General features: G+C 42.6%; 1 long non-coding RNA gene across 1 annotated transcript; it reads left to right on the top strand.

The window, feature by feature from the left end:
* Positions 1-733: 733 nt before the first annotated feature.
* LOC311236559 lies at positions 734-12,076 on the top strand. Its single transcript, XR_014620222.1, has 5 exons — positions 734-859; positions 1,533-1,625; positions 1,727-1,792; positions 3,172-3,243; positions 11,178-12,076. It is a non-coding gene; the product is annotated as an uncharacterized lncRNA (long non-coding RNA).

The raw sequence follows: 12,076 nt of genomic DNA, 5'->3' as shown, positions 1-12,076 counted from the left end.
GTGTGGAGGACTTCTTTTAAATAACAAGGACATTTTTAAGTGTGTCGCTTGCACAACATTTTCACAGGATTTATTTAAAAATATTTAAATTCATGGCACAATTCATAATTTAGTTAGAGCTGATCATATCTGTGGATGTCACTATAAAGTGACTGTTACACCGTTGCCACACAGTAAGTGTAAAGAGTAACTATAACCATATAATTATAACCTTAGAACTATGTCGTTTCTCAAGCATGTGTTTATCGTTACTGCAGCGGGAGTGCCAACATACCATTTTATATACGACCAATATTTTAAAATATGTTTTATTCTTATAATTATCTTCATGCTTATTATCCTAGGTGTCAAGGATAGACGGTAGACGGTTATTTGACAATAATACAGCTGTCTGTCTGTCTGTCTGTCGTAATCTCTCTCTCTCTCTGTTGTAGCACGAGCGGACATCGCGTAGTTACCAGTGCCGATGTGCATTTCTACAGTGCCACCAAATGCGCCGTGACGGCCGTGACGGAGGCCTTGGGCCAAGAGCTACGTGACGGCCCTGATGGAGGGCCTGAGCCAAGAGCTACGTGACGGCCCTGACGGAGGGCCTGAGCCAAGAGCTACGTGACGGCCCTGACGGAGGGCCTGAGCCAAGAGCTACGTGACGGCCCTGACGGAGGGCCTGAGCCAAGAGCTACGTGACGGCCCTGACGGAGGGCCTGAGCCAAGAGCTACGTGACGGCCCTGACGGAGGGCCTGAGCCAAGAGCTACGTGACGGCCCTGACGGAGGGCCTGAGCCAAGAGCTACGTGACGGCCCTGACGGAGGGCCTGAGCCAAGAGCTACGTGAGGCTGAGACCCAATTAGAGTCACGGTAAGAGCTGTTATTAATTCCCCGTCTTTGTTTATAATCTTTTTTATCGAATAATAAAGACTTATCGTCCCCAATGTTGTCCAATCGAAGCATAAGAGAAGGAAGAAGTCGTTATTAGCAAACAAGAATACAAACACACAACATGCAACATGGGAGACACACAGGAACACACACACAACACACAACATGGGAGACACACAGGAACACACACACAACACACAACACACAACATGGGAGACACACAGGAACACACACAACACACAAGGCCTCTCTGCGCTGACCCTTGACCCATCCCGTCGTCCTTCCCCCCCAAGTGCAGCCGGGAGCAGACATGGGTTGCGGTGTGGGACTGCACCCCGGCCACCAATCCAAGTGCTCCTGTCCTGTCTTCGTGGAGGGGAAACCCCACACAGAAAGGCCCGGGAGATACCCCACCTGGGTACCTGGCAACCTGGTCCCCAAGCGGGAATCGAACCCACGACCTTCTTGCTGTGAGGCGACAGTGTTAACCACTACACCACCATGCCGTTGAATCACTTCTTAAATGGATTTGTAAAATGGCACTGTCGTGGCAGTGTTAGGCTACCTGTTAACACAAGTACACTGAAGACAATGACAATGAAGTGTGTGCACATTGTAAGCGTGGCTGTATTTTGTTCCACTCCTGTTGCAGTGTGCATCTCCGGGTATGGTGGAAACAGAATTTGCCTCTCGGATGTACAGACAGAACCTGGAGAAAGCTGCCCATGTATATACTACAATAAAGGTAACCTATGTAATGCTTCTGCTGTGGTCTACACGGGAATGTAGTCAATTCTAGACGCCAACCAGAAAAAGGAAAAACCCATCCCCCGTCTTCTTTTGCAGTGTTTGCAAGCAGAAGACATCGCAAGCGGCGTCACACGTGTGTTGAGTTCCCAGCCACATGTGCATGTAAGCAGCCGCCTTGCCTTCTGTAAAGAGTTAACATGACGTAACATAAGATAAGATATTCCTTTATTGATCCCCTTGGGGAACTGCAGGCGTCATAGCAGCGTGGGGGAGGGGGGGGGGGGGGGGGGGGGGGGTACAGGTAATAGTAGAAGACACAAATACAGGCAATACAATTATAGTACAGTATAGAAAAGTTAAAATAGGCAGCAGTGTAAACAATATAGTTAACTCTGAATATACACATCAGAGCAAGTGGGCGGTGTGATCAGAGGTGCAGACAGGTGAGGGTCTGTATGCCCCCCCCCCCTCAGTTATATTATACATCACAATATGGTGACAATAAACACTGGAGTCTAAATATATACTGTGAGTAAGTACAGTATACAGTATACACAGGTGCAGTATACATGAGGTGCCCTAACTAGCGTGATATACATAACTCGTTATGCTTTGTAGTCTGTGCAGTTTAGGTGGTAAGAGTCGGACACTCATTGGTCAGTTTAGGTGGTAAGAGTCGGACACTCATTGGTCAGTTTAGGTGGTAAGAGTCGGACACTCATTGGTCAGTTTAGGTGGTAAGAGTCGGACACTCATTGGTCAGTTTAGGTGGTAAGAGTCGGACACTCATTGGTCAGTTTAGGTGGGAGTCGGACACTCATTGGTCAGTTTAGGTGGGAGTCGGACACTCATTGGTCAGTTTAGGTGGTAAGAGTCGGACACTCATTGGTCAGTTTAGGTGGTAAGAGTCGGACACTCATTGGTCAGTTTAGGTGGGAGTCGGACACTCATTGGTCAGTTTAGGTGGGAGTCGGACACTCATTGGTCAGTTTAGGTGGTAAGAGTCGGACACTCATTGGTCAGTTTAGGTGGGAGTCGGACACTCATTGGTCAGTTTAGGTGGGAGTCGGACACTCATTGGTCAGTTTAGGTGGGAGTCGGACACTCATTGGTCAGTTTAGGTGGGAGTCGGACACTCATTGGTCAGTTTAGGTGGGAGTCGGACACGCATTGGTCAGTTTAGGTGGTAAGAGTCGGACACTCATTGGTCAGTTTAGGTGGGAGTCGGACACTCATTGGTCAGTTTAGGTGGTAAGAGTCGGACACTCATTGGTCAGTTTAGGTGGTAAGAGTCGGACACTCATTGGTCAGTTTAGGTGGTAAGAGTCGGACACGCATTGGTCAGTTTAGGTGGGAGTCGGACACGCATTGGTCAGTTTAGGTGGTAAGAGTCGGACACTCATTGGTCAGACATTCCTAGTAGTTCTGGAGTTCTGCTGCCGTTAGTAACATGTGGGCCAGACTAGGTTTGTTTTAACACTTGCTGTTTTACCTGAATATTAATGTTAACCATTTAACTTAATTGAACTTTCTTTGTGCAGATTGGAGATGTTCAAATGCGACCTGTGGAGCAGGTGTCACAACGGAAAGAAGTGACTCACGCTACGCACCTGGTAATGATTGAATTAATGCATTTAATTTTGTTTTCATCTGATCAGATTTGCACAGTGTTATGGTATTTCCTAGACCTTTTTGCGGATGATTGATGACTGACATTTCTATACATTTCACTTGAATCCTAATAAAGATTTCAAGGGTAGTTTTTCGACTCCTCTTAACTATCGGCTATATGCCTCTCTCTCTAATCTGTGCTGGTTTAATTATTGACCAAAATGCAGCCAAGATGAAAAGTGGATAAACTATGAAGTCTGAACTCCAGTCAGGTCACAACAAGGTGAACAGCTACCAGTGTAACAGGTGGGGCTTCACAGAGCAACACGCTGAGACACGTGGTCAAACATATATTACTTTCATTTCAAACCTTTATTTAAACTCAAAAGGCAACTGAGGTTTCCCTCATTTACAGTCACGTTGAGTTACATACAGAAATAAGCAAAACAATTAATATATATATATAATCATACATGTAAAATCATAACAATAAGACAACAAGGCAAGACAAAAGTAAAGATATCAAATCATGTACAACTTCATTCAAATGTTTCCTGGAAATTGACTATATTCACACAGTGGCCATTTTGTTCTTATGTCGTGATCAGGTTGGGATTCCTCTCCACCAGTTCCCACTCATGAAAGAAAACATTTAAGGAAGGAATCCCAACCTGAGCATGGTACAACAGCCAAATGGCTGCTGTGTGAATAATAATAATAATAATAATAATAATAATAATAATAATAATAATAATAATAATAATAATAATAATAATAATAATAATAATAATAATAATAATAATAATAATAATAATAATAATAATAATAATAATAATAATAATAATAATAATAATAATAATAATAATAATAATAATAATAATAATAATAATAATAATAATAATAATAATAATAATAATAATAATAATAATAATAATAATAATAATAATAATAATAATAATAATAATAATAATAATAATAATAATAATAATAATAATAATAATAATAATAATAATAATAATAATAATAATAATAATAATAATAATAATAATACATTGAATTTGTATTGCACTTTTTGTTCGCTGGGATCCCAAAGTGCTACAGGGTTAAAACATAGTTGAAAAATAAAATAGTTATTAGTAAAACAAATAAAATACAGAATAAAAACAAGATAAAAATAGACCATAATTTTAAAAACATAGTATAAACAGAAAATTAAAAACAACAGCACAAGAAAAGAAAAAGGAAAAGCTAACAGTCAAAGGCCTTTTTAAACAGATGGGTTTTCAGGCCTGTTTTAAAAGAGTCCAGGCTCTGTGGTGCCTCAGCTGGATGGGGAGGCTGTTCCACAGGCGTGGTGCAGCCGTGCAGAAGGCTGGGTCACCCAGGGTGCAGAGCCGGGTACTGGGGACCTGAAGGAGCAGGCTACCTGCAGATCTGAGGGTCCCCCAGGGTGCAGAGCCGGGTACTGGGGACCTGAAGGAGCAGGCTACCTGCAGATCTGAGGGTCCCCCAGGGTGCAGAGCCGGGTACTGGGGACCTGAAGGAGCAGGCTACCTGCAGATCTGAGGGTCCCCCAGGGTGCAGAGCCGGGTACTGGGGACCTGAAGGAGCAGGCTACACAAAGCAACAAACATAAAATAAAACATAAAACAATTGAATAAAAGCACACAATAAAACAGTACAATGTGCAGTACAATGTGTCACATAAAAAAGGCCAGTCTCTCAAAGACGGTTTAAAAAACAAAAGCCAGAGCAAATAGATGTTTTGAGGCGTGATTTGAACACCTGCAGAGTGGGGGCCTGCCTAACATGCAGTGGCAGCTCATTCCAGAGCTTTGGGGCTGCCACAGCGAAAGCACGGTCCCCCCTAAGCTTCAGCCTGGAGTTTGGAACGGCCAAGAGGAGCTGGTCAGAGGACCTGAGGGACCTTAGAGGAACATAGGGTTCCAGCAGGTCTGAGAGGTAACCCGGTGCCAAGCCGTTCAAACATTTAAAAGCAAACAGTAAAACCTTAAAATCAATCCTAAAATGCACAGGAAGCCAGTGGAGGGCAGCCAGCACAGGGGAAATGTGCTCCCGCTTTCGTGTTCCCGTCAGCAGACGGGCAGCGGCGTTCTGCACCAACTGCAAACGAGAGAGGGAGGCCTGACTGACGCCCACGTACAGGGCATTACAGTAATCAAGGCGAGAGGTCATAAAAGCATGGATAACCGTTTCAAAAACGGAACGGGATAAAAAAGGTTTGACCTTGGACAGCCTCCTAAGTTGGAAAAAACTCTTTCCCACCACAGCATTGATCTGTTTGTCCAACTTTAGGTCACAATCTAATTTTACACCTAGGTTGGTGACTGTTGGCTTCACAAAAAGTCCAAGAGGGCCCAAATCACCAGGAGGAGACACATGACCATTGCTGGGACCAAACACCATGACCTCTGTTTTACTGTCATTGAGACAGAGACAGTTTGATGCCAGCCATGCCTTAACATCGTCAAGGCATGCTAATAGTGGTTTTACAGGGTTGCTAGTGTTTCTTTTTAATGGCATGTAAATCTGGCTGTCATCTGCGTAGCAGTGAAAGGAGACGCCATGCTTTCGAAGTATAGGCCCCAAGGGGAGCAGATACAACATGAATAAAATTGGCCCGAGAATTGAGCCCTGGGGAACCCCGCAGGGGAGAGGTGCTGTGGAGGATACAGCGTCGCCCAGGCTAACACAAAAGCTTCTCTCAGACAAATGAGATCTAAAAAACTCCAGGGCTTGGCCTTTAATGCCAACCCAGTGCTCCAGACGGGAGAGCAGAATATTGTGATCCACTGTGTCGAAGGCAGCAGTGAGATCTAAAAGTACGAGGATAAGGGAGTCACCAGAGTCAGTGGCCAGAAGGATATCATTAAAAACTCTTAAAAGTGCAGTCTCGGTACTGTGCAGTGCTCTAAAACCGGATTGGAAAACCTCCAGAATGCCATGTGTGTCAAGGAAAGACATTAATTGGACAAGTATAATTTTTCCCCAAATTTTGGTTAAAAACGGGAGCTTGGAGATAGGCCTGAAATTAGAGAGGACAGAGGCGTCCAGGCTAGGCTTTTTAATAAGCGGTTGCACCACAGCATGTTTAAAATGTACAGGTATATCACCCGCAAGGCTGTTATTCATGATTGTTAGGACATTTGGTCCTATGACCCTGCTGACCTCTTTGACGAGAAGGACGTCTAGGGGGGAGCCTGAGGGCTTCATGATGATTTGAATGATGATGATGAATGATTTCCTCTAGCTGAGCAAGGGACACAGGCTCAAACTGGCTAAAGGTGGCAGGGCAGGTGACAGTAGTGGAATGGTCACATGTAGGGATGGACGTGCTAGCTCTACTGTTGGCAACTTTTTCAATAAAAAACTGGATAAAAAGCTCACATGTTTCAGTGGAAGCTTCAAGACAAACAGGCTGGGGGACATCAAGAATATGATTAATCGTTTTAAAAAGAACACAAGGCTTGTTTTTTAAGTTCCAAATATGCATTGTGGTTGGACAAGAGACATTCCACAAGTGTTTGTAATGGGCCCTTTTCACCGCAGTCATTTTGACATCAGGGTAAACACTGGTGTAATTAATAACATGAATTATGTCTTTGTTCCATTCAGGTGCGTCAGGGCCCTGGTATTGTCCACACTGTCTCACTGGAATGGCGGCGAGCAATTATTATTGGTTTTTAATGACAAACCAAGTACATAATCCTATCCAACATATGTGTAAAGGCACACACAACATATTCCAGTTAACGGTATATTTTTTTAATGATTCGTTATGGCGTAATCAATACTTCCATGCGTATAAATTGCGTTCGCGACCTCCATGTTTTGGGGCTATTCATCAAAAAACTCGGATCCGAGATTCGGCTCCCATCCGTCGGGCAACAACTGTGGGTTTTCAGCCTCTCTCTCTGGAGCTTAACGGAGTTTCGACTCCTGGCTAGAGGAGCTTGTCGCGGCTCATGCGCATGCGCGCGCTCGGCCAATCAGAGAGAGGTCTGCAGAAATGGAGCTCAACCAATCAGAGAGGGGTCTGCAGAACTGGAGCTACTATTTGTAGAGACGCTGCTACTGCGGGGGCTGTGTGTGCGGCGTGTTTTTATGAATGGGAATAAGGAAAGGCACCAGGGGCGGAGCTAGGGGGTGGCTACCTGGGCTCAAGCCCCGGATGTATTCTGAAAAGCCCCGAATCTATTTTTTTTTTTTTTTTTTTTTTTTTTTTTTACAATTCATCATTGTTACATGAAAATATGTTTGCACCAGATTTAGCAGAAGCTAATTTCCATCTGTGGTCTATCCAGCTGCTAACTGTATTTGAGTGAGTTAAGTCTTGGTGTTATGGTAGACTCAGACCTAAGCTTTAAATCACAATCAACAAGTTGACAAAAACTTAATTCTTCCACCTTAGAAACATAGCTAAAGTACGGCCATTTATAAATCAAAAGGACGCTGAAAACCAGATCCATGCCTTTATCTCAAGCCAACTCGACTACTGTAATGCACTCCTTACCGGCCTCCCGAAAAAATACGATGATAACTATTTTATTGCAATGCACTATTGCATTATTTTATTCTATTTGACTAACTATTTTATTGCACTGCACTATTTTACTTTGTATCAGTGAATCATAGACGCCTGGCCATAAGAGCATTCGGAGCATCTCTGCTCTCCCACTATTGAACTTGGGGGAGCAAAGGTATGATCTTGCTCCACCACTTTTTGATTATATGAAAAATATGATATACCCCCCCAATATATAAAACTAACCATAACTACGTTATGGTTAACTGAGTTTTATAGTGAAAAGAGCAGCTTTATTGGTCAAGATTGAAGGCTCTATATTGCAGGAAATTGCACGTACAGGTTCATTAAATTCAAAAGAAAATCTGTCGTGGAGGGGGTTGTGCCGGACCCCCTCCAAACCACCCATTGCCTGCCCAAAAACTAAAAAAAAAAAATACAAAAAAAAAAAAAAGATTTTTTTTTAAATATTAAAAATAAAAAAAAATAAAAAAAGGGGGGGCCCATCTGGGCTAAGCCCCGGATCTCCTACAATCCTAAATCCGCCCCTGAAAGGCACGGGTCCACGCCATTGGTCGGGATAGAGGCGCCTCGACTGGGCAGTGCTGGTGAACGGAGAGAAACATGAGGAAGTGGGTTACCGACGCTGGAGGGCAGGGACGTGCACAGGACTTTAGAGGGGCAGGTGCTCAAAGGCTGAAAAGGGCACTATACCTGTGTATGTACGATTTTTGGGGGCCCTTTTTGGGCGGGGCGGGGACCCCCTTTTTATGCTTTTTGGGGGGTTTTGGTGATCAAATATTGAATATTCAACTATAATAATAATCAGTGCAGGCGCTCACTTATCCTTGAAAGACACTTTTATCACTGACTTAAAAGGCCCATACATCTCCATAAATGTTCAGGGGGGAGGGAATAAGTGCTTATCCTACAGACCCCAAGAAGTGCTGTATATTCTGTATTGTTTAATATAAATGCATTTTTTATTCCAATCCCGATTTGTATTTGAGATTCCCAAATCCCATCGGACTTGACTTCTTCGTGTCCCTCAGTGAGTGTAATACCAGCATTCAACTGTATGCGCCACAGCGGTTTCTATCATCATCATCATCATCATCATCATCACCCACGCTATGCATAAAATATCCGTGGAGAGGCGCGCTGAGGAGGCCGTGCAAACTGCAATGGAATACGGGGCATCGCTCTATCTCTCTTTACCTAATATTTTGATTCTATCCTGACATTTTTCAGTTAGAAGTGCAGTCTAAAAAAATCTTTTTTTTACCGCAGCAGCTCACGCAGGTATGGGGCAACATAGTCACGTGACTCAGTTGGTATTGCTGATTTGCTCTTTGTATACAGCGAACAGGTCTATAGGTTTGTTCTCTATAGGTTCTCACTATGGTCACTAAGGTAGCTACTGGGATGCAAATATGAAGCTGTAATGTATAATGAACACAATCTCCCATGCAATAAAAAATATTTGCCCCCACTCTGAATAATGTTAATCAGAGAAATAACAGAACAAATTAATTACAGTTCTACTGATGACAGGCTTCACCTAAATTCCCAGAGAATAAAAAATGGACAGATCACGTATAGTCACGTACATTTTCAACACTATGTATATTTATTTATTCAAACACACACCTCATGTTGAATCAAACACTGAAATAAAATAAAATAAAAAATAAAATACCTGGGGTTTTAGTTCTCAATGTTCATGGTACCAGTAACAGTTGGTGCACGTGTTGGAGCTCAATTCAATCGATTAAGAAAAGGTTCCTTACTCATGGTCACAGTCTGATACAACGACCATCCTTGGAACTTGAGGTTCTGATATGATTTGATTAATATATCTGCAAAATTGTATCCCACTTTATGCTTTGCTCTTGCTGCTTGTTTTACACTGATTTTACGTCTTATTTCTTACTGATGTAAAGCACTTTGATGCCAACCCAGTGCTCCAGACGGGAGAGCAGAATATTGTGATCCACTGTGTCGAAGGCAGCAGTGAGATCTAAAAGTACGAGGATAAGGGAGTCACCAGAGTCAGTGGCCAGAAGGATATCATTAAAAACTCTTAAAAGTGCAGTCTCGGTACTGTGCAGTGCTCTAAAACCGGATTGGAAAACCTCCAGAATGCCATGTGTGTCAAGGAAAGACATTAATTGGACAAGTATAATTTTTCCCCAAATTTTGGTTAAAAACGGGAGCTTGGAGATAGGCCTGAAATTAGAGAGGACAGAGGCGTCCAGGCTAGGCTTTTTAATAAGCGGTTGCACCACAGCATGTTTAAAATGTACAGGTATATCACCCGCAAGGCTGTTATTCATGATTGTTAGGACATTTGGTCCTATGACCCTGCTGACCTCTTTGACGAGAAGGACGTCTAGGGGGGAGCCTGAGGGCTTCATGATGATTTGAATGATGATGATGAATGATTTCCTCTAGCTGAGCAAGGTACACAGGCTCAAACTGGCTAAAGGTGGCAGGGCAGGTAGGTGACAGTAGTGGAATGGTCACATGTAGGGATGGACGTGCTAGCTCTACTGTTGGCAACTTTTTCAATAAAAAACTGGATAAAAAGCTCACATGTTTCAGTGGAAGCTTCAAGACAAACAGGCTGGGGGACATCAAGAATATGATTAATCGTTTTAAAAAGAACACAAGGCTTGTTTTTTAAGTTCCAAATATGCATTGTGGTTGGACAAGAGACATTCCACAAGTGTTTGTAATGGGCCCTTTTCACCGCAGTCATTTTGACATCAGGGTAAACACTGGTGTAATTAATAACATGAATTATGTCTTTGTTCCATTCAGGTGCGTCAGGGCCCTGGTATTGTCCACACTGTCTCACTGGAATGGCGGCGAGCAATTATTATTGGTTTTTATTTATTCAAACACACACCTCATGTTGAATCAAACACTGAAATAAAATAAAATAAAAAATAAAATACCTGGGGTTTTAGTTCTCAATGTTCATGGTACCAGTAACAGTTGGTGCACGTGTTGGAGCTCAATTCAATCGATTAAGAAAAGGTTCCTTACTCATGGTCACAGTCTGATACAACGACCATCCTTGGAACTTGAGGTTCTGATATGATTTGATTAATATATCTGCAAAATTGTATCCCACTTTATGCTTTGCTCTTGCTGCTTGTTTTACACTGATTTTACGTCTTATTTCTTACTGATGTAAAGCACTTTGAACTGCAATCCCCTGTATGAAAAGTGCTATACAAATAAAGTTATTATTATTATTATTATTATTATTATTATTATTATTATTATTATTATTATTATTATTATTATTATTATTATTATTATTATTATTATTATTATTATTATTATTATTATTATTATTATTATTATTATTATTATCCTCAGCAGCCAAACTCTCTCCTCACCCCTGAAGTCACCTGGAGAGCCTCCTGCGTGGGCAGCCCACACTGATGCTGCGGGTCAGGTGAGAGCTGGAACAGGAACAACTGAAACAACTCCTTGTCTGTCTGATCTTTTTTCCTCAACTCTCTCTTTCTTTTTCGCTCCATCTCTCGTTGCACTGACTGCAGTTAAACTATTCAACTAATGTCTACTCAACAACTGCCTCTGCAATATGTAATTGCAGTCCCTTCCTGTGCCCAGACAGCAGCCACGGTTGTCATGAAGTGTCGTGGGGAAAGTTGCTGCCCAGAGCGGTTCCCGTCGGATCAGGGCCTTTTAATCAGTGCCTTGGCCACAACTGGTCAAGCTAAGAGCCCGACCACCCCATACCAACCCCAAGGGAACAGTGGATGTGAGGGCATGAACCAAAATGATCTTGTTTCTGTTGAGTACTCCAGATCCCAAGGCCCACTCCCAGTGGCACCGACGACTACCAGCCTTGGAGCTGACCTTGGAGCTCACCATGACCTGGCTCAAAGGAAGGACACAATGTGGAGACCACACATGACTCGTCAAAGTAAAAATGATTGATTTGAAGATTGTTTCTTCTCTGTGTATCTCTGTATGAGGCAGAGATGCACTGGTACTTTGATACCTTAATGGATCATTGAATCAATGTGGGCGTCCATATTGGACTGCAACTCCATTTATACCACCTGTGTTTGTATCTACTATGTTTGTCCTGATGAAGACCTGTGTCGGCCCAAACATTTTGGCTTGTGTTTTTTAATGTTCGACAAATGAACTAGCCAACAAAAAAGCTTAAAAAAAATTGTGCTACCAGAAAGAAATATAATAATAAATATAGCCGCAAGCGGGTTACCGGGTTTCAAGTAAATATT

This window comes from Notolepis coatsorum (genome assembly GCF_963971535.1).
Source record: "Notolepis coatsorum genome assembly, chromosome: 1".
NCBI classification, from domain to species: Eukaryota; Metazoa; Chordata; class Actinopteri; order Aulopiformes; family Paralepididae; genus Notolepis; species Notolepis coatsorum.
Note: the sequence above shows the minus strand (reverse complement) of the source record. Positions and strands in the feature narration are given on the sequence as shown.